The sequence below is a fragment of the Lampetra planeri genome, chromosome 2, assembly GCF_965212315.1.
Source record: "Lampetra planeri chromosome 2, kcLamPlan1.2.h2, whole genome shotgun sequence".
NCBI lineage: Eukaryota > Metazoa > Chordata > Hyperoartia > Petromyzontiformes > Petromyzontidae > Lampetra > Lampetra planeri.
The window spans coordinates 3,979,955-4,003,199 of record NC_136108.1 but is presented as its reverse complement, the minus strand read 5'-3'; positions in this window follow the sequence as shown (position 1 = coordinate 4,003,199).

Sequence of the window (23,245 nt, the reverse complement as noted above, 5' to 3'; positions counted from 1 at the left end):
TTGTAAACATGGAAATGCGTAACGTGGTGATGGGTCCCGAGTATATTCCGTTCTGCTACAACGCCGCATGTTGTTTTCGTAACGCGAATTGCATATAACACTCTGAATGTATTAGTGAACACATTTTTTATAACGTGGATGCGAATTGGATATAACGCGATTGAGTGAAGAGAACTATGTCGTGCGAGTAGGAATAAGCGGTCGTACGGCGGCCTCGGCATAGCATCACACAAGGCGGGATGCTGCTGGATGCTTCGAGATGCTACCCAGAAACGCCTCAGTCTTTGTTAAGCCTGCATCCGCCTTCTCACGTGTTATCGCGGACTGTGCTTTACCCTATCTTATATATTATAACGCGATTTTTTCCATAATGCGGTGTGTTCTTCAAGAACACGACTGTAGTGGAGTTTGGGAAACCCCGGGCGAGGGTCAATGCGCCAAGAATATATGCAACCTCGTTTTATCTTGAGCACATTTTGGCGTAAGTATTTCTGAAGCACAGAAAAGTAACAGGATTTGTTAGGGTTTCAATCCTGAAAATGGTTACCTGTTTTAAAGTGAATTACAGTACTGTATTCTCTTACCGAGATCTTGGAACAAGGCAAACAATGGAAACATGCTTCATTTGCTTTCAAATTATGCACTTTTTTTTGTCTCCCATTGCACTCAATTACCTTTCTAATGCCATGTGAAAATGTTGCACCGTAATTTAATGCCATACAATTACAAATGGCGTAGAGTGGATCGTGTAGAGAGTATACTGTAGAGTGGAAACAACCATTCCCCACAATCGGATGTCGGTCCCGCTTGTTCCATATTTAGCACCGAAATTGAGTGTGGCACTTTGTAACTGCAGAAATTCAGGGCTGTATCTAGAAAATGCCATGCCACCTAAAATGCACAACGCACCATGGAACATATTGCTCACGCCGCCGTGTGCATTGCAAAAAAGATTGCAGGAGAGATAACCTTGCTATCCAGCACTGCATGTGTAAAAAAATTATCATTGACGGCACAGTCAGTTGACCAGTGTATGGAGATAATGAAACTTGGAGTGAGGAAAACCGTATGAGATTTCCTGTAATTGCCTGCTGTGTAAGGTAGCATACAACAATAGCAACAGAAACATATGCTGAATGTTTACACAACACAACCGCATATGTTTTGGTTTGCTACATCGTTCCGAGTTTCCACCATGCTAAACTGAACATCGGATAGCGTTCATCCACAGTATATTGGTATACTTAACTCTGTGATGGATATTCCATATTCATATAGTTGGAACCATTTTATACATAACACAATCACTGGCAAATATAAATTTTCTGCTATATTAGCATAAAGGTGAATACACCTTGTTGCATGCATTCAACAAGTGTTTATTACTTTAAACGGTCAAATCTGCCATACCAAAAGTTGCATACCTCATGTAAATATGTGCAGGCGCATTGAGAGTACAGAATATGAAATCTATTCTCCTGAATCCCATATATTAAGCCAACATTGAACCTCATTTCTAATCCAGGAGATGTGCACAATACAATTCAAAACAATAAAAAAATTTGATTTGTATAATAAATTAGATATAATTACTAGTCAGGGTACAAAATTGTAGGTTTGGGGACAGGATTTGGCTTCGAGCAGTGAGTGAGTTAATGGCTAAGGTAGATCATCTTTCCTCTCTTGGATGTTTGCCTCTGGGCAGCATAGTTACCGTGGGGCTTGGCCCTCTTTTTTAAAATATATATACGATCCCAGCCCACCATTCCAGTGTCAACCCAAGGTGGGCTTTGCACATTCAACAGTACACACGCGAGTGTGATCACGCATACATTTGGAAAAGCACACGTCTGATCTTTCACCCCATCTTGCAGTCAAACCTGCTTTGTAACATCCTTCAGGTGACACAAAGCAAATTACCACCGAGAGTTGGCCAAAAACCACCTACATGTACAGAAGACCTCCTTTCATCAATCCACCGCTGGATGAGAGCCTCCATCATGTTGTGCGGGCCGTGGGGGCTTTTACACCATACTTCACCATGCTGGTCAGTTTTGGTGGGTGAAGGCGGGGAATATTGATGTTGGAGCATGGTACAGTGCAACGTTTGATTTTGCTCCATTGCCCTCTACTGACCACGTAGCCTCGCAGTACTGCACACGTGTGTGTGCAGTACTGGAACTAAAGAGTGACCAACATAGAAGGTTGCACATAGAAGAAGACCAGTGATGAGATGGAAACTGGCACTACAGTATTTGGACACATACGGAGGATGGACAACAGGGAAATTAGAAGTGTGTTGTTCGGAAAAAAAATGAATAGGAACCGGAAAGAGACCTCAGAGAGAATGTCATGACGACGAAGACGTGAGAGGTTGGTGCCAGAAAGATGTGCGCACGCCTTGAGCACATTGACACGAGACAGAGGAAAGTGAAATAGTGCAGCGGACACCCACGTGATATCTGCCCATCATGGATCGTCATGTGATGGTGATGGCACTTGACATAAGGATTGGGATTTGCCTATGTATGTATTGTATATATCCTTATATAAATATAGGGTGAAAATGGTGAACGTGCCTTTTTCAAACAAGGATAAAAAGGATTTAAAATCCTTGAAAAAATAAACGACTCGTGCGATTCTTGGCGGTACGAATTCGTTTCCACGTGAAGCCGAATTTTTACCGAGTCGTCTGTGATGAATTTGCTCACGTGCCTCTGAGGCTGTAAGGGAAAACTACAGGAGAAACGGAGTGAAACTAAAAATTCCACAGGTGCAGCTGCCTCATCTCAATTACATTTTTTTTTGTGGACTGCTACAGTACGTGGGCTGGCTGATCGCCAGAACGAGGTCAGTCCATCCCCACGACTTTTGTAAGTGGGGTCTGAGTAGTCGGAAACATACGAGCAATATAGGCCTGCCCACTCCTTTTAACAAGAGCTTTCGGATTCGTTAAGCTCCAGGATTAGTTCAGCAGGCTGTTGACATCACGTCCTCGTTTCTCAACGTTGCTGTGCTTTCTCTTTTTGTAAGTGCGTCTGTTTAACTTATTTCGCACCCAACGTGGCCAACCGTGATAATCGGAGGTTGCAGATTAGAACCCTTTTAATCGGAAAAAAAACACAACGCCTTGATCTAATTATGTAATATGTAAATCTCAATGTTTAAAGATTGTGGGTTTTTTTTTTACCCGCCGCGGATTCACGTCAACGGATGGAAATCGTGGTGCTGGGCCATCCCTGGAACAGCCCCGGAGCTCACCTAATAAAATACCAAAAATAAATAGTTTGTTTCACAGAGGTGGAGGAAAGCAGACTTTCGGTGCTTCGTAATGAGTGAGGTTAACCAAGTAACTGAGACAGACCCGTGGAGCCTCATTGTAAAGGTTGTTTGTAGCGGGGGTAGGGGGGGGACAAATGCCAAAGGAAAGATCTGGAAAAAAATAACTAAATGTGGAAATACCAAAAAATGAAAGTAAACCTCATGTAAGCTCAAAACACACTTGACAATTGAAGCGACATAGAAGAATAAGCTGGGTTACTGGATATGCACAAAATAAATGCTTCACAGCTCATTTCAAATTCCCTAATTGCTGTATCGTTTTTAGAAAGTTGTTTTTTACTTTGCATGAAATTAATGGGCATTTAATCGTGCAGAAAGTGAAAGTACGTTGCTAAGCGCTTCAATAAACAACAACAATTGCATACTCTTTGGTTCTTTCGGTAAAGTCACGTAGGTGAAAATAAAAAAAAGATAAAAAATAAAGAATAAAAATAGAAATAACTAAATTAAATCACGAAATGTCGTGAAACGAAACGTCGTGATTTAATTTAGTTATTTTTATTCTTTTTTTTTATTCTTATCTTTTTTATTTGTATTTTCACCTACGTGGCTTTACCGAAAGATCCTTGCAGTCACGAAACCGTCAAATCTAGAAACAACAATTGCATCTGCGAGGTGTAATGTACACACACGTGGCAGCGAGGTACACAGACTGTACATGAGCACACTCTACGCCATCATGTCTAATGAGACTTCTTGATATCACATTGTTAAGGTGGGCGACTACACTTCCTGCACGTGGATTCATCAACGGCAGACCTTGACTTTGCTGCCAAAGGGCAACGGCACCAAAGCGTTCGCAATGCCACAAAATGCACAGCCCACCTCACCGAACAATTCAGCGTTATATTCTTGGTTCTTTCGGTAAAGTCACTTTTTTCAAAATTTCTTGCTGTGGATTTCACACCTGATGATGATTGCTTGTGTTGCAGTCGAAACGTCGTGAGAATTTATTATTGTTTTATATTTTTATTATTTTATTATTTCCCTTCTACGTGACTTTACCGAAAGAACCAAAAATATGAATCCCTGCAGTCACGAAAGCTTTAAATCAAAATTCAGCGTTAAGTCAGTAAAAAAAGCTCACCTACTCTTTCTATTGCAGAGATCACGCGGGCAACAAAAGGGGGAGCAATCACGTTTCGTGCTCAAGTTCAAGTTAATTTTTATTAGGTATAGCCCTGTGAGCCATTCGGCTCTTGAATCGGGTGCAACCGCAACAAACATAAAACAAAAACACGAACAAAAAACATCTTAAAGTGAATATGTTACTGAGTGCAAACAGAAAATCCAAGAAAAGACGGCAAAATATTGCAGAAAAAGCACCGTACACCAACACTGTGTGCAAAAATCCCAGTGGGATGCAAGTCAAACAACAACAACCACAAGACAACTTAGATTAAGGCCATCAGTCTAACTCTGTACTAGAACAAACAAACATGGCCAAAGCAAAAAACTTTTCGAAAATCACCAAAATAAAGCCATAAAAGCAATGAAACAGTGGTCATAGGAACTGTGACCGAATTTTCACAATAAACGACGTAAACAACATGTACTACCAAACTCTGCAGTCATAGCTGGCTGCATGAGTCACTCCACAACAGCAGGAGCATCAGTCGGAAAACTAGGCAGCAACTCTGCACCATTGCAGCGCATCGCTCCTCAAGGCCCCACTGGATTCAATAAACCCAGTCCACACCCAGCCAATAATTAATTTGTCATCTGCAACGGTGAACTGCATCGCTCTAACGTAAGGGCCACACGGCCGTGTGTTGCCGCATGTTGTTCAGCTGAAATGTAGTAATTCGGGCATTTGTCAGAATACACGACTACATGGAGGTCGGTGCTGATAGTCAGTCTTCGTGAAAGTGCCTGTTCTCGTATATGTGTGCGCGCATTATTGCACCACGCACAAGGTTTCAAAGCGCAGAGGGCATGTTTTGGGTACAGTGATGCAACTGCGGCTACGAACACCAAATCGTGACTTTGCACTCTCATAATTGTTCTTCGTTGGCCATGCGAAATCGACATCAATATGGAGGAGTGTTGAATGGGAAGGGGTGGGTGTGGAGCTTGGAGCTTCCTTTAAGATACTTCTTGGCTAATTCTGATCTTTATTTTTCGTCTTCTTCATCATCATCATCATCATCATTTATTTGGAGGGGCAGATGATAGCTTGCCCATGTCGTCACAAACCCGCTGCAGTGCTGCGATGCCACCATTACTGATTTTGAACTGTCGACAGACACTGTGACTCTTTTAAGACAACAGGGGCTCCATCACTGCTGAACCAAACTGGCTCATTCATTTGTCAACGTGTGTGTGACAACTGACTCATTGGTCAATTTCACAGAGTTTTTTTTATGTTAACTTTTTTTGCAAAACCACTTCACTTCATGTTACCTGCAGCTTGTCCTGGGCACGTCACACTCACCGTTGTGGCCAAGATTGGTCAAACAGCCCGTGTGATCGACTGGAAGGCGTGGAGAGAGGCATTCATTCTACAATGTGCTGACAAAGTGCTGAAAATAAAGCGTCCGTGATTGTCCGCATAGCTCACGAAGTGAAACAAAAGAGTTTCAAAATCGCCGTTGACTCGAAATAAAAGCAAGTAATCAATTTGGTGGTAAAATATCAACTGCTACAAAAATCAATAAATTCAGTACCCGGAGGCAGCCTACACCAACAAACACTGCTCTCTCTCTCCCACGACTTAACCAAGAAGCATCACTAACACATGCCGTTAGGAGTGGGTGCACTTTTGTAATAATAATAAACTGTAGGCAAACAGTGGGTGAGGCTGTAATGAAGCCCTGCATTATAAGTACATAGCCTCCGTATGGCCACATTTGAATTGGAAAATACAGTCACCACTATATCAACGGTGCAGCATTGATGAGGCGTGAGGCCTACGTTGAACGAGAGTTATTTCTGCTTCACATTTTTAAATACCAATGAATATTCACTGTGGTCATCGATGCGGCTAAGCCACTCTAAGGGAAGTACACGTTCACTCACGCAGCTGCAGCCAATGCCAAAAAGAATTGCACCTCCAATTAGCACGGTTGGCTACGTACGGCGCGAAAGAAATTCAACAAACATCCATCATACACCTGCATGGCACGTTTAGTATGGATCTGAGAGTGCTGTTTCCTAATACAGAAAAAATTAACCCGTAAAAACAAAGTTTTTCACTATAAATCCTTTAAATGCGTGGCAGCTAGAGTCCTCTCGTGCTCTAGCTTGAGATGGCTGCCACCTATGGGTCAGATGATTGCCTGCCACCATTAAGCAATTGGTAATTAAATATAATTTATTTTTCCTAAAAATTGTAAAATTTTCACGAAAATAAATTGTCACGCACAACGAGTCTGTGTGCAAAATGTCAGCTCGATTGGATCACGGGAAGTGGGTTAAAAAACGACCGAAAGATTTGCACGGTCGTAAGCACGCAAGCAAGCAAGTGAACTTAATATAAAGGATTTTAAAACACTCATATCTGCGATCCAATTATCCGCGACTACTGTTATCCACACGATCTGCAGGGTCCTCAAAACTACGATTATCCGCCCCCCTGCTCTTTCTATTATCCACTGGCTTCAACCGTCATGCATTGTGGAGCGACTTCTTATTCACAATAAAAAAAATTGTGGATAAGTGGAGTGAATAGACAGACATCTTAGATAATTATCGGTTACGCAATATATTAAAATCCGCATAAGTTCTACTCCATTAAGTTTAGAAGGTGATCGGAACGACAGGAGAGCACACAGGAGTGTAAAAGCCGCTGGCTGGAGCAGGGTAAGGTGTGAGTGTCGTCTGGGGCAATGCTGCAGTGTTTCTCCATACGCAGTATTGGTGGACACAAACTCTCCACGCTCACACCAAGCTTTCAGTAAAAGGGCTGGTTCGTCACACACACACACCCTCTCTCTCTCGTGCGGATAGGGGATTCGTGTGGATGAACGATCGGGCGGATGAGATTATATCGCTGGCAAGACGAGAGATGGGTTTAAAAGATTAGAAAACGTGCCAAACGGTGCTGCAGTTTTGTCACAAAAAAATGAACCGTGCCGCGACTTTCACAAGCACACCCTGGCAGCCCAGAGGGGGGAACAGAAAATTACACGGAGAAAGAAGCGCATCAAATGACGTTTTATCGCCACCAAATGGGTGAGATAAGTACTGCACGATTGGAACAGCAGTACGACTGTGAGAATGTCCAAAATACGATCAATGTTGAGTCACTGTACTCTGTCGTCTTTGAAGGGGCCTGTTTTTATCCATTAGTGACAACCAAAATGGTCAGTGTTACGTCGACTTTGATCGGCGTTAAATCTACAATGATCGGTAATACAATTTTTTAAAAATAATGGAAACTACTGCACTGTGCAGAAGCTCTGTATCCAAATTGTAAACTGTCTTGTAACTTTTTTTGATTTAAAGCTTTCGTGACTGCAGGGATTCATATTCTTGGTTCTTTCGGTAAAGTCACGTAGAAGGGAAATAATAAAATAATAAAAATATAAAACAATAAAATTCTCACGACATTTCGACTTCAACACAAGCAATCATCATAATCAGGTGTGAAATTTTCTTGCTGTGGATTTCACACCTGATGATGATTGCTTGTGTTGCAGTCGAAACGTCGTGATAATTATATTGATTAATATTTTTTATTATTTTAATTTTTCTCTTCTACGTGACTTTACCGAAAGAAGCAAGAATATGTCTTGTAACTGTATGTCGTGTATTTATGGTCAGTGTTAACGTTCCCAGAAGGCAACATGGTGCTACATCGAACAATAAGAAAGTGCATCACAAACTTTCAATTGTCTTGTCTGACAGCAATGGACATTCAGTTACTTCAGGGTTCACTCGCGTTGGGAGGAAACCGTGTTTTATTTTTTCCCTGGGCATTGTGACAATTCTTCAGAATGAATACCGTGGAGTAGGTGAGTGTTTTACACAATATCTAGACTTACTGAGACGGAAGGAGATATCTTTTTATTCTCTTAGGTAACAATATGTAATTGTATAGGGTAGCCTTTGATAAGTGCACAGAGACACGGGTGGCATGTGTGTAGGTGGTTTGCAAAATTATCCCGTGGTATGTCAAACACCCTCTTATTCAAATACCGCAGATTTTCACAAATGGGGTACAAACTGGCCGTGGGCAGGAGCTATAAATCCACCTCGTTACCTGCAGTGTCGGTGCAAAATGTCAAGGCTTGTGGACCGTGCAGAGATACATTATCCACAGATGACCACGGATAATGGCGATGATGTCGATAATGATTCATATGGGCTACAGTGGCAAAGACTTTAGTCGTCGCTACTCCGAGACACTGCACGAGTCGTCAATGACTGATGAGCGTGATAAACGGTGGTCCATGGTGTCCGCTGCTATTGCCCTTCACTGCCGCCGAGATATCTTGTGCTGCAGACTGGATGGCATTGGAATGTCACCCAGAGAAGTCGGCGACGATAGAGAAGGTGACGTGTAACACTGTACCCACACGGTGTGATTAGGGTTTGGATATCAAAAGTATAACAACAACAGCAAAAAACCCCAAGACATTTCAATGAAAGGGGAATAGTGCATCTCACAATATTGGAAGAACAGTAAGTCTAAATGCATTGTCTTGAGTGGTGACACTCACCCTGGCAAAAATCAGGACAAGTGGCAACTCTCGGTGGGATACAGGACAAGAAGACCTTGCATCTTGGATGATGGTTGTGGTTACGGTATTGTTAAGATTAAAGTGGACGAAGATGACCTTTGGGGACATTTGAGGGTGTCTTCGCAGCTGTAATAATTTCAGATTCAGAAATTGTATTTTTTCAGGAGGAATCCGATTAGCTGTAAAGCTCTTTCTCACAGATGTCCGGTCGGGGCACGGGTAAGAACTTTACAAAAACACGTGATAGGAGTGCAAAGAACAATGAAGGTAAACAAATCACAAAAACACATACAAGTAAACTAAACCATCCCCATCCTACCAGACATCCCACTGAGGTATAAGCTATTTGTTCTAAAGCGACCTGGCCACAAATGATGCCAACATGTGACACAACTTGAAAACCACGCAATTGTGCGATTAAAACTAAACGTAATCATAGACTCTGAGAACGAGAGGTGAGACTGTTCAAAGCTGCACAAAAGCGTACAGGAAGTGGCATCAGCATTGAGTGGTCGTCATCCAGCAGTAGAGTGGAAATAGTGGACAACGGCGACAATGCATGCGTGTTGAACTTCTTTCGCGCCATACGTAGCCAACCAAGCTAATCGGAAGTGCGGGGGAGAAGGACAACTGAACGTAAAAATCAGTTCGAAAGAAATTAGTTTTTCAATCTAGATGATTTAAAAGTGCATAGCTCCAGTGGCTACCTAATATCGGAAGAGCGTTCCAGACGGCCGCAGGAGCGCATCTGAAAGAGCGCGATGCGGTGACCGCCGCCTTTGTCCGATGGCCAAGCCAAAGGGGGCTCTCCGAGGATGGTCGGAGTTCCCGTGATGGTTTATGCCCCTTGACGAGATCATCAAGGACAAAGAGATTACTGTACATGAATGTTGATGTTGGAATGTAATTACTGTACTGTAATTCTCAAATTCCAGTTTGCTGTAAATCTGTGCAAGAAAGACCATTAAAGCGCAGTCACGGTGGATGGCACAGCACATTGGAGCGAATTCATCTTAATGTTGGTTGCTTAACAGGAGGTAGGGTTGGGTTGGTAGCAACGGTTCCGTTTGTCAATGTCAGGCGGCTTATTGAGTGGACAGGACGCATTGTTTCATTGGCTTGCTCAGTGCCATTGGGTTATAGGACGGGGCAATAGGGGAGATGGTCTGTAAATGATCAGTGCAAGGTGTAATTGATTAACACGTACAAGTAAATAATTGCCGTCATCCCTTTCAAAGAGAGATGCATGCCTGGAATTAGTACATGAAAGAGAAGAAGAGGAAAAGATTCGTCGCTTTGATAGAACGTACTCGGGTTAATTCTATCAAGCAGTTAATACAAAAATAAGTATTATGGCAGTATGTAGTGTGAATACAGGATGGCATGAAAAAGAGAATGCCCTGTTTAAACATCACCAAAACCGATGATTTTTGCACCATTGCTGGGGCCTGTGCCCGCAAACGGTCGTCAATGTACCGACTAAGTTGGTATGATCGCCACGAAATTAATGAAGTGCAGTCATTGACTAACAACTGATTGTGTTGTGCTGTTGGGACGTGTAGCACGTATGACGACGATCACTGCAGTGCAGAACAATGTCACAAAAAGTGAGTTTACTTTAAATCACACAAATAGTTCACTGCTTTAGCCCACCGGGAGCAAGAGCAGAGCCTCACCATTCTGGCGAATTGCCCGATGATGCTGGATGCAATTACAAGCGACACGTCGTACTCAAAAAAATTGTTGTGGTTTCACGCTTCAACACACCGGTGGGCTAAAGCAGTGAACTATTTGTCTTTTGTCAACGTGACACTTTTTTTGCTGATTGGCCGTGTCGGGTGGTGGAGGGTTACGACACATTTATAAATAACGCGATCTAACCCAAAAACGTTGATGATGAATAGCATTTGTCGCGAAAGCCTGCTACGTGTTAAACCTTAAATCACACAACCTTCTGCCTTGGTCTGAAATGTACCACGTGGAAGCTTTAGGGTTTGGCAAACTGCAATTGCTCGTTCACACCACTGCTCGCGAAAGAACCTCCCCTAGAGGGAGCTTCAGAGAGCCCCTCTAGATGGGACTTTGGCCCACTCTTCTACGTTGGGCAGACATCTCGGAGGTGATGGGAGCATCCACATTTTATCCTCACCACAACGCGGCCTGTCAAGCAAATTACTGTGGCGCACCAATTCATAATGGTTGGTGGCAGGGGAATTAAAACTAAAACTTGCCCATTCATTTTAATTGCTGTTCCAGGAGACCGATTAGGCGACCCCTGGATTGCAAGTCCAGTTTCCTAACCATTCCACAATGACAGCATCAATGCCACAGACTTCAGCGTTTAGCAGAGTTTCGTTGTATCACTTTTTCGTGCACTGACCTTGCCACCACATGTTCCTTGGCATTAACAACAATTATAAGATGCTGACAAAATGCATGATGGCAACATCGAAAGAATACCCACGATGTTATCTGAATTTGTGATCAAGCTTGATTGTAATTCGGTGTAAAATCGAGTGCCAAAGAAACAGGAACAATTGAAATGATTTTAAAAAAAACAAAGTGTACAAGCACGCAATCATGTGCAGGTTAAAACTATTTTTTTTGTACGTGATTAAATTATTCATACAAAACCGAACGGCACTGTCTCGCAATATTTCAAAAAGTAAATAGCCCGTGCCCTTTATCGTTAAGATTTTGTACGTTATAAAATATGAAAGCACGTTTTACAATTGATTGTGTAAACATGTCACAACTGGTTTAGCTATCACTTTAGCAACTATGGTGATTAGATGTAGTGACCCACAAGGCAGGGGGCTATTACACAGTACTTCTACTGTGGTCAGTGACAGCAATGAAAACATTTAAACACGTTCCTTCGGAGTGGGCAGGCAGGAACTTGGTTGGACTGCACATTCGTGCGATCCGTGTCACGCGGCGCAAGCTGCGTGGGGCGGCGCGTCACGTGGTGCTGAGCCCGCCCTATGAAATACAAATCGAGGGCGTGGCTATGCACGACAGACAGACAAATAATTCTTGGTGGGCAGTGTGGAACTGTTTTTCCTACCTGTATTACATTTTAAAGGCTTATTTCCAACTTCCACACCATACCCCAACATTGTGTACACACACTACCGGATTCGCATAGTAGCCAAAGTAGCTACAAATGCTACGGGCATTTAGCTAAATGCTTTTAAGCTATCAATTCCGGTTCACTGATTCTGCACTTACTATAGTACTATACTGCCTTCAACTTTTATGGACGACTGGGTGTTTAAGGTTAGCGATTTGTCGTATTATCTGGCTGTATATCAAATGAAAAAATACAATTATTTTACTATGCAAGTACATTTTTTTATATTTAGGTGTTTTTTTATATTTAGGGCCCCATTATAACATGTGCTACAGGCCCCACACTAGCTTCATCCGGCACTGCGTACACACCTATTAAATATTGCACGTGTAACGAGAGACTTAGCATGAAGACACCTTTAAACAAAGCCACAAATCTTTTTCTCAGACTTTTGGGGACGATACTTTTACATGAATAAAATACAATCTCAATCGACAGACTCGTATTTCTTTGCCAAGATCCTGCTGTGCTCACTAACATTGGAAACGCAATCGGTATGCAGATGTGACATGCAAACACAGATTTGTGAAAGTCGTGGTGACTCATGTGTTGGTACGGCATTGTATTCTCAATCTTATGCATTGTATAGGTCAGTGGCATTTGTTAATGTAATTGATGCTAACACATATAATTAATCCCCAGACAACACACCACATCCCAAGCCAGTTACACTCCCACACTGTCCCACATCACCATATATGCCAAATGGCATTGTCCTCATGTCTGGCAGCCACATCATGGTGTTTATTATGTCCTGGGAGAGCTCAACATGTGTTGCTATGAAAATAGGGCAAGATGAGACTGTTCCTGAATTAATAACCAAAAAGAAGAAATAGGAAACATATATGATTGCTTACACAAGTACTGGATTGAATGGTGCTTTTCTGTTGATAGCCCCTGATACACAGATGCAATATCCATATTCTTAATGCAGGGGTCAAATTTGTATCATGGAGTTGAAAAATGTAGCTGTTAATTAAATTGTATAAACGGTCTGCTTTCTGGTGTACATAAATTCGACATGCATTAATTTAATTAATTGGCATTCGATTACTGATAGAATAGTTTTTACAATGCATCTTAAAATGAAAAGACAATTTAACATTTTTTAATTCACACTTAACAAGATTTGGAGCTTGATTGATGGCTAATAGTCAGTCATTCTGCCCAAATTTGCCAGAATAACGGTTGTTTGTGGAAATTCGGCCCAATTCCACAAATGCCTAAATCATTGAGAGCATCTCCCTATAACGTAGACCGTAATCCTTGTGCCTCACTCTGCTAAACAGAATTGGTCTAAGTGCGAATTGCAAAAGATTTCCCTCTCAATTACACTGAGCAGGCCATTCTACTGGTCGGAAAGCAGCATTTCCACACATGGGAATGTATCCACTCATGGGAATACAGAGTGGGTGTGATGACCCATTCCTCAACGATTTATACGGTAGTCCAACAAAAGTGTACGCGATTTCAAACTTGCAAGAGTGGGGTTAACGTGGCACAATGCAGCTGCTTTGCAATTGTAGGAATCATACCGACGTGGAGAAGGTCGAGTCTGAACACAATCCTCTGCCTTTAGAAATTCCTGAGACTTAAGACAATTTGTAGATTATTAATACGATATATATTCCACTTTGGGGTAAACCTAGCCCATAACCATCTTTCCTCATTAAAAAATTGCAGTCAGATACCAAGGTAGTGATGCGACTACTGTTTTAGATATCCCTTTAAGAGGTGAGTTGTTCACCTTACAAATGCCGAATCTGGCAGAATAAATAAAGCTACGCCGCGGTGTAATGCCATCAACGTGATTGGCCGAGACTTTTTGACCTTGGCAGACACATGTTCTTCAATTTTGCTGCTCTACCAATTCCCTCCCCCCCCAGCCCCCCCCGCAAGGTGCACAGCAGGTTCTACAACACTCAAAGCCTGTCGAGATGTTTGCAGAAAGGCATCGATTACATATGCAAATGCGCATGTGTGTATGTATGCCAGTGTCAGGCAGCAAAGAGCATGACTTGTGAACTTTGACCAGAGGTGGGGATAAAGTAATGGTGCCATAAGCACCGTAATCGAATTCGGGTACTCCATCATCCATAACTTGTAATTGTTGTTTTTGGGAAGGAATTGCCCAGAAAATATGAAAGCTTAGCACATTCGTTAATAACACTGCCTTTAAATAAAAAAAAAACGTATAATAGGTGACGTGTCCGTCAAATGGCCTAGCTTCATCGAACATATGACATGCCAGAAAGGATTGGAGACTGCCCTTAACGTCAGTAAAAGTGGAACGTTTTGTCCAACGGTACCTCTCTCACGAATGAAGTGCGTGCCACGTGTCTTGCAGAAATTCACCGCCAGCAGAGTTTTCCCAAAAAAAAAAGTCTCCCTTCGAAATTCGCGACGTCAGTTTTGGTGGAAGGTCACATTTCGAGGCTGTGTAGTTAGCGCCTTGTAATCCCTGACAAGTGATTGAAGCCATTAATGTCTCTGTGCTGTGCCAATAACAAAATTAACATCATACTGTAACTAGGGTTGCTGGGGTCATGTAAACCAATTAGTTGCAATATACAAGAATATATCATGATCTATTCTCAATCGCAGGAATTTAAAAGTATACCAAGAATGTTATTTCCTTTAATTGCAGAATCGATGCATCTTTAACATCCCCTAGCATTTTGGACTGCGAGTGCTCTCTTGAAAATGTAACGAACGTGTAAATATCAATGGTCTCTCCACCATAAGGGATTTTACATAAAATAAATGACAATACTCGAACGACCATGCCGTTTCAATCGCGTGCACTGCTTTTAATTAGGGACCATTTCACGAACAAAGCAAAGCAGGTACAGTATCCTATGCATCACATTTCTTGGGGTTATTTTACATATATTTTAACACTGTACGACTACAGTGGCAAAGTGTAATTTACATTTTAAAATGTATATGTTGCAACCTTAGCATTCACTTTACCTCAAACCGATAGCAAATAAAGCTCCTTCTGATGTCAGCTCACAACAGGAAATGCAATAATTTTGTATTCAACAAACAGAAAACGGCTCATCTGATTAAAATGCTGGACAGGTATATCCATTTAGGATATGATCACACTCATTAGTTAAGTTCTCATCAAAATGTCTCATTAGTTAAGGTCACCATGTGAATGTCGTTTCTACAGCCCTTTGTCAATACACTCCTGCCTGGATGAAAGCCTGCCCATGCCATGTCCCTTATGTGGGTTGTTTGACCATACTTCATTGCAGTGTCCAGTGTGATTGTCACTTGCCACTCAAACTCAGCACACCTCAAGTTACTGCACCAGCTCTATAAATATTAAATTAATTTAATTATTCATTGTTTATTGATGTATTAAAGCATGCATGCAGGCTTTAAATTAACTACGGAAATCACAAGCATAAATGGTATCAATCACAACGCTTGTCATGTATGCAAAAAATATTGTGAATAATAAAATAATAAAAATAAAACATATGTTTGTATTATTTCCCTTCTATGTGACGTTACCGAAAGAATCAAGAATATGAATCCCTGCAGTCACGAAAGCTTTAAATCGAAATTTAAAAATCTTGTGAAGCCTACTCGCAGCTTTCTAAAAACACAATTGAAGAGATACAGCAAAAAACGTCTTTTTTTCTACATTACTGATGTCCGATTGTACTCTTTCACACAAACTAACCATGGACGGTTACGGAGTGCTGCCAAACATTGTTAGAGCAACCATGTTGTTGTACATATTTGCGAGTGTGTGGCAAAAGCCCTGGATCAATTCAAGTAGGCGCATTTACTTGCAATATCAATCGAGCACTGTGTTGCAAGTTGATATTTGCGCATCAGCTGTGCGGAGCTGCTTGATGAGGGCCATGCACGGTTTTGCTCGTTTTGACTTCATCCGTGCACCACAATAATTTCGTGTTCCACATTTGTTGTCGGATGGAATTGCACTATCACCTCGAAATCACTGAGCACTGCTGGACTTTAAATTAATCTTTTGTGGGTATCGCTTTTGGGAAATGATGATTATGCAAACGCATTCGCCACAGTATAGCATCGCGATGTAAGCCGACAGCAATACATGAGGAACACATTTCACTGTGCTTGAAATAAATGGCAAAGAGCGGAGTTAAAATGTTCCATCATTCATACATTTCTTACATTTTTTTACATTAAAGAATATATACCGTGTGGTTCATTACAACAAATACATGTCTTTAATCTCACCAAGGGAGGATTTGACAAAAGCTAATTGCTCAATAAAGCACGAGTCATTTCATAGAAATATCTGCAAAGACTCAAGAGGACAAAATTGTCCTCACACATCACAATTCCATATTGCTTGGAAGCTGCAACTCTGATAGATTTAAGTCAGAGGTTTTCACCTTGCAGTCTTCACACCTTCGCACAGTCCAGGTTTCAATAAACACTAAGCAACGTAAGTATGCAGCGTTACGTTGCATAACATGCATTTGACCGGATAATATGCATTGCTAAATGCAAAGGCACTGGGGGTAAGGCATGGGGGAAAAAAAAGCTTGAGAATGTGTCCAAGTGTAAAATGAGCTTTAAAGGCTCACTCTAAGTCCTTTGAGCAGAAAACAATCAGTACTTGTAGATGTGTTTACAATAATACGCATTGTGTGATTTGAATTTGAACGTACTGCATGCCTATGTTTAAAGCGAGATGTGGAAAATAGACTTTGTGTCTGGGTGTCGATCTTATTGACGAGAGGCCAGAGTTGATCACCTTTGGTAATGGAATTCACGTGATGATACACAATATGTGTGTGCTGGGGAACACAGTATAAATGTTAATAAGACCATATTGCTCAAGGGGAAACGGAGGGGAACCCACAGGGCAATGTGCTGTTGTCACCTTGGGAATAAGTGCAGTGCGTCTAGAAACACGTGGGTCAAAGGCAGGGCCAGGGTTTAACATGGACTTCGAGAATGCCGTAGATCTGACCAGACAAACACACACGACTTTTGGCGAGCGTCAAATCTCACAATCTCTCCAAATGAAACTGCAACAATGGCAGTCTAATTAAGTTACGTAGGTCCGCCGCTACCATTTTGTCGGTTGTTAAAATACAACCTTTAATCTTCATGCTCTGGAAACACGTGACAGATTCGACCGCAGTGAATTCCACGAACAGTTCACCATGGTACTGGCATTTAGAGTTGTCAGGAGAATTGTCTGTGCATGGCATCCCTTTAAAGGGTCGCTCACAGATGCCATAGTTGCCTAACTTGCCTTTGAGGTTAGGTGAGGATATCTCGTTTCCTCGCCAGGAAAGAATATTTATTGTAAGTTAAAACAAGGGGAATTGGGCTAATGCCCGTATCCTCGGTAGAAAAACAGCACAAAGCAAGTAGGCTGCTGATGAATCCCTAAAAAGTGTGAGTACAGTGCAATAATATATGTTTGGTTAAACACCGCATGCAGGATCACCCTGAAAAGATCATTACGAGTATTGTTAGCTCCAGTAGCAGTGTGAACAAAACGTCGCATGGGCGACGCAGCAAAACGAAAAACCTCTGGAACAGCTCAAGAGCGCATGCTAGCGGCGGATATATGGAATTAATTTCACGCAGCAAGTGGAATTCCTATTGGCCGTGTTGTGTCGTCACGATATAGTTCACTGTGACATAATAGCTCGTACGTGTAGCACGATTGACAACAATGAAAAAGGGGGTGGCTTTTTCGATTTAAAGCTTTCGTGACTGCAGGGATTCATCTTCTTGGTTCTTTCGGTAAAGTCACGTAGAAGGGAAATAATAAAATAATAAAAATAAAACATTATAAAAAAGACGCTATCTTCCCGACAGACCTGTTCTTCATCTGAGGACGGCTGCTTGCGTTGTGGCCGAAACGTCGTGAGAATTATTTTATTATGTTTTGTTTTTATTATTTTATTATTTCCCTTCTACGTGATGACTTTACCGAAAGAACCAAGAAGAGGGGGTGGCTGTTAAGGTGTTGTGTTTGTCTTTATTTTACAATGAATGTTGTCCTAACTCAATTATAACAATGAGAAACCCGACAGCCGAACGTCTCCACACCTGCTCAAAACCCAAACTCCGTTTCAGGCTACACCACAGTAGCGTGGTGCCCCCCCCGCCGTGACCAAAGCTACTAGTTCGGCCCCCCTTGACATGCACCATGAGAGATGTTTTCAACAATGGTGTAAAAGAACGACGACACTTATTTAAAACGCGGTTGAAATGTATTTTCATGAAAGTGCTTTCATTTACGTTCCACCTTTTTATTTTCATTCAACGAGAGCAGCGGTAACGTTTTGGCGACCGTGCGAGACAAATCAAAAATTGGGGCTCCCACCTGACCCATTCCCACAAACCCCTTGAGCTGATGATGCAGTTACCACGCCACTGGGTGACACCTATCCGTCCCCCACCACGCAGATGATGGCATGACACATGAGTGTGTTTGTTGTCGTGTGTGTGAGAGGTCTGCTCCCACTAGCCCAGGGCATGCAACCCCTGTCCGCCTTGGCCACAGTCCGAGTATTTTTTTTGGCGTGGTCAAAGGCCAGGGGACAACAGGCATATTGCACTCCAGGCCACAACCAGAGCTCAAAGAAGCACAACACGCCACCATGAATACGTTTACATTTCAATGTAAATACTCAACAATATCTTTACAACAATTTACAACAAACACCGTCACAATATTTGTGTGCATTTGCAGTCAAGTGTTCCACCAGCATCTCACCGATATTGAACTGGGAGCCAAGCGAGGATCCACAAGCCGATGACATTTTTCTTGAGATTTCCATTTTCCCATTTCCATCTTTCTCATGCACCGGGAGGATAGGGGACGGGGGGGGGGCGGACTGGCTACAATTGCCCGGAGCTCTGTACGGCGTACCCACCTCTGCACCGTGGAAAGTCCCTTCGTCTCTAACACTTACCGATGTCCCCGTGACCAGACTGCCTTTGTGCACGAGTTCATTCAAACACAGCTTTGGCAGCAGTTGCTACATATGAAACCAATACGACATTTCGTTTTGACAACAGCAGAAACCTCCCAATGTTCGGTCACCAGCCCTTGTCACCACCCAGTTGTGACAGACCTCCCCAAGGTTCCAGCTGACACAGCAGGCAGCAGCAACAGCAAGCAATCCCACCACACTGTCAACTGCTCCTCTCTTCACCCTGCTGCTGCTGTTGTTGTTGTTGTTGCTGTTGGCCAAGTGACTTCTGGCAAACCCCTGTTTCCTCAGCAACAGGAGCAGAAAGAGGAGCAAGAAGCGACAGTCGCAGCAACAACAGCAGCAGCAACAACAACAGCAGCAGCAGCAACAACAGCAGCAGCTATAACAGCAACAGCAGCAGCAACAACAACAGCAGCTATAACAGCAACAGCAGCAGCAACAACAACAACAGCAGCTATAACAGCAGCAACAGCAGCAGCAACAACAATAGCAGCAGCTATAACAGCAACAGCAACAACAACAGCAGCAGCTATAACAGCAACAGCAGCAGCAACAACAACTGCAGCTATAACAGCAACAGCAGCAGCAACAAAAATAGCAGCAGCTATAACAGCAACAGCAGCAACAACAACAACAGCAGCTATAACAGCAACAGCAGCAGCAACAACAACAACTGCAGCTATAACAGCAACAGCAGCAGCAACAACAACTGCAGCTATAACAGCAACAGCAGCAGCAACAACAACAGCAGCTATAACAGCAACAGCAGCAGCAACAACAACAACTGCAGCTATAACAGCAACAGCAGCAGCAACAAAAATAGCAGCAGCTATAACAGCAACAGCAGCAGCAACAACAACAACAGCAGCTATAACAGCAACAGCAGCAGCAACAACAATAGCAGCAGCTATAACAGCAACAGCAGCAGCAGCTATAACAGCAACAACAGCAGCTATAACAGCAACAGCAGCTATAACAGCAACAACAGCAGCTATAACAGCAACAACAGCAGCTATAACAGCAACAGCAGCAACAACAACAACAGCAGCAGCTATAACAGCAACAGCAGCAGCAACAACAATAGCAGCAGCTATAACAGCAACAGCAGCAGCTATAACAGCAACAGCAGCAGCAACAACAACAGCAGCTATAACAGCAACAGCAGCAGCAACAACAATAGCAGCAGCTATAACAGCAGCAGCTATAACAGCAACAACAGCAGCTATAACAGCAACAGCAGCCATCCCCGACTGTGTTCTGTAAGCAGTGATCTATTCTGCACTGTTGCACTCAGTTGCCTGCTCACTCGATTACTGCATTACACTGATTTCTTAACCATTCTTCCACTTAGCTTACACAACATTAGTAAACTAGCTTTTTTGCCCGTCCAAGGACGAGTGCATATTGCAGTAAATCTGAAATATGCAATAGAAAATTGTTCAGCTCATGATTATTAATGAGGGGGGGGGGTTGCCCCATGTGGAGTGACGTCACCCGCTAATGGTTATTGGGGAGGGGTGCGGCATGTGGAGTGACGTCACCTGCTCATGATTATTAATGAGGGGAGGGGTGCGGCATGTGGAGTGCGCGACCTTCTTGTGCGTTCGTGTAAATTTCCACGCGGGCATGAATATTAATGAGGGGGGGGGGGGCTCTTTTGCAGTGACGTCACACACGGATGTAGCACTGTGCTGAGCAGATTTATTTTTTACCATCAATTTCTGGAAAGAAACGTCATATTTGAAGCGAATTTGCGTAATAAATGATTTATTTCAGCTCGACCTTCTGCGTCAGTGTAAAAATCCACCCACTCATGAATATTAATGAGGGGGGTGGGCCTCATGTGGAGTGACGTCATGCGGGGGGGTGGGCCTCATGTGGAGTGACGTCACGCGCGGGACGGACAGACATTTCTGGGTGATTATAGTAGGTAATTCATGTATTCTATGAATCTTGACTTAAAGCTTTCGTGACTGCATGAATTCATATTCTTTGGGTCTTTCGGTAAAGTCATGTAGATAGGTTCAAAGAAAATAACAAAAAACTACGACGTTTCGATCGCAACACAAGCGGTCGTCATCAGGAAAAGGGGGGTTAGCTTCTAAAGGCAAACTGTTTATAATCGTGTATTCCAGAGGTGTGGACTCGAGTCATGTGACTTGGACTCGAGTCTAACAATGACTTTGTCCCACCTCTGGTGTATTCTATGTTTTACAAGATTGCGTCCCAAGCTTCTGTCCCTACATCTCGAAATCGTCTTCTGCCTCCATCATCCGCTCCTCTTTCCCACCTCTGTCCACGTTCTTCGGCTCTGTCCATGCTGGCTTCTGAAACGTCTGCCTCACTGCTCCTCCTGTTCCCAAGACCTTTCCTCTCACGCTTCACCATCTCGACATCCTTAGCTGCGGCTTCTCCTTTCTTGCTCCATCAGTTACACTTTCCTTGCCGCACACCACGAGGTGGGTTGGGGCCAGTCGGTAGTGGTGGATGGGGGCCAGTGGGTAGTGGTGGCTAGGGGCCAGTGGATAGGGCAGGGCTAGATGATTATAGCCAATGAATAATCGTCCATGGTTGGTGGAAATCCACTTACAGATGAAAACAGGTGGCAATTAGTCCACTTGTTGTACTGCCTTCTCCTAACCAGCCAGGATATGGCACCAAGGGAACTTCCACTACGTTTTGTGCGATCCACCGACCCTTGCCTCCACAGTGCTTAGATTGCAGGCGTGCCTCACCATCGCCCCCGCTAATTAGCAGCCGCTCTTTGCGGGCTGGTGACTCAGTGCCCACATGATGACAAATGTGGTAACGTAAACTGATTACCCCCATTCAATATAGTCAGGCAATAGATCAATGCACGTTTATGGCCTAATTGACGTGTTTTAAAGTATTCGCCTACGTATTTCTTTTACGCCGGCCGTCTCTACCATGGATTATGAAGATTTGATTGTATGCATGTATCTTCATAAAAGTCACATTTGCCAGTCTGACAGCGTTTAAACTGGTTGCCATAAATAACCTCAGTAAATCAAGGGTCTCAGGATAGATCAGCTTGCCAATGCTTATATATCTCGCGTGATATCACCTGTTTCACCAGGTATTAAAGTGCAAGAGATTTAAACATTCGGAAGGCAATGCAGCGGCGGTTAGATAAAGTGCATGCCTTAGAATTTAATGATTTAGAATGCACAAAGCTCCTTTGGAAGCTCACTCCTCTCGGGTCACAAGCAGCTCTCATAGGGAGCCTTGTGGCAATGTCTTCGTGCTCGGTTTTAGCGTGTGGGTGGGTTAGACTCGGTTACATCATACAAACTTGTCAGATTACTTTGGTCAGTTGTGGGTAGTGCGGCTAATTGCATGATTGCTATTTCTCTGAGCAATTAACGGTTCTCCTTCCGGCCACACCTGCCGTGAGGAATTCGATGCAACTTGTTTCAGGCTCTCTTTTCTACTCATCTGGAGTGGTGCGGTGAAGTGATGGACACAGGCTTCAGAAAGATACTGAAGTGCTGGTATCACTTATGGCCACCTCCGATTTAGCACGGTTGGCTGTAAATATATGCTCTTCGTTTAAAAAATAGAATTACTTCGAGACATTTGCATATCGTATTAAATGGATATACTGTAGTCATAATTGGACAAACTCTTGCATATTATTATCCCACATTACCATCCTTCACCCCATCTTTGCACTCCTGTATTACAAATAACAAATAGAATTTGCCATCGCTTTACAATTTATTTCCAGATATAAACGTGTTTCCCGATCAGGCTTTCTTAAGTTACTTCAAGAATAACTCAGCGGATGCGTTAGATCCGTCGCGACTTTCGTGATGTGGAGTTCATAATAGTTACTCTATCGTGGGCATTTGAGAAGGTAAACACGAAGAATTGTAACAATACAGAGCAAAAAACATGCCATAATTGTGCGTGGCACAGTGAAATGTGTCCCGCAAGGTTCCATCGTTGATCTTTTTTTCTCAACACATCTCCAGCAAAATCATCTCCAGTTTTAATGATGACCATCACTTCTACGCCAGACATCAAAAACCAACGTCGTCATTGACCACATGATTATAACCTCCACTCTCACACCCTGCCTGAACACCGTCGCA